Source organism: Sinocyclocheilus rhinocerous, unplaced genomic scaffold, assembly GCF_001515625.1.
Source record: "Sinocyclocheilus rhinocerous isolate Xijiao unplaced genomic scaffold, SAMN03320098_v1.1 scaffold128, whole genome shotgun sequence".
Taxonomy (NCBI): domain Eukaryota; kingdom Metazoa; phylum Chordata; class Actinopteri; order Cypriniformes; family Cyprinidae; genus Sinocyclocheilus; species Sinocyclocheilus rhinocerous.
The window spans coordinates 205881-207314 of NW_015666174.1; positions in this window are offsets into that span (position 1 = coordinate 205881).

Genomic DNA, 1434 nt, shown 5'->3' on the forward strand with positions numbered 1-1434 from the left:
CAAACTGGGAATCCACTGTATTCACCTAAAAAAGTTTTTTTCCCCCCTTGAAATTAATTTATTTTGTGCCCTTTGCCCAGCCTTCCAGGAGTTTGACTTTGCATTTCCTACAAATAAAAAATAATTAAATAAATTATTCAAAAATTCTAAATAAAAAGGCAAATACATTTTAATAAATTTGTAACAATTAAAAAAAAGCATGAACAATACATTTATTACAGTATTTATTAATCTTTGTTCATGTTAGTTCATGTTAATTCACAGTGCATTATGTTAACAAGCACAACTTTTGATTTTAATAATGCATTAGTAAATGTTGAAATTAACATGAACTAAGGTTAATAAATGCTGTACAGTAGAAGTATTGTTCATTCTTAGTTCATGTTAACTAAAGTAGTTAACTAATGCTAACTAATGAACCTTATTGTAAAGTGTTACCATTATAAGAAATTACAATGAAGTGAATTGGTGAATAAACTCCAATATATTAAATGATATATCAAAAAGTCGATGTTATGATTAGGCTACTGTAAAATGACAAGACAAACTGATCCTCTCACAAAGAAACTTTGCAACACAACCTGCCATACTTCATTCCATCAACATGAATCATTTCTGTTTACTGCATTTTTACGGCAGACAGTGGCAAAAAAAGCACTTTGCAAGATATTTGTTCAGAAAAATAAATAAACAAATAAATGAAATAAAAATGTAAAACAGTAACAGCTTCTTAATGTTACCACATCTAATAGTTCTCAAGTAATTTTCACTTCAGGAAATCCTCTGTATCAGGAAAACTATATCAAAAACATGCCAGTGTCTAATAATATGTAGCCAATCAATGCTTTCATCCATTCCTATAAGAATAGACCAAAATAAAATAGAATACTTACAATATGCCTATACCGTAGTTGCTTATATACAGAAATGAAACATCTTACTCACCTCTTCATTTAGTTCTTGTCTGCTAAAACCCTTGAAAACAACAGGCTGGTCTTGTTTTATGTTGTATAACAGGAAGTGAAGTAATCTGAGGGAGAAACAAAGCCGAAGTGTAATGTAACACATGTGGCATATATGGACCTAACCTGATTCAGCTCAGATCTATTACAATATATTATAATTTATAAAGCATTTATTATAATTTCATCATTGTCATGATCTCCAGCTGGAGTGCCCATGAGCTCCTCTAGAGGGCACTCCATTCTGTACCTTGCCATTCACTCAGGACTCCATTTCCCATAAGCCTTTGCCCGGACTCATCAAGTGCATCACCTGTCTCTCATCAGATCTCATCATCCGTTCACAGCTGTCTCACATTAGTAGGACTATAAGAATAGCACACACACTCTCTGTCATCGCTGGTGATTGTATGTTGTATAGCTCTTCCGTGGTTTCTAAGTTTCCGTGTTTCTAGTTTCTCTGTTTCCTTGC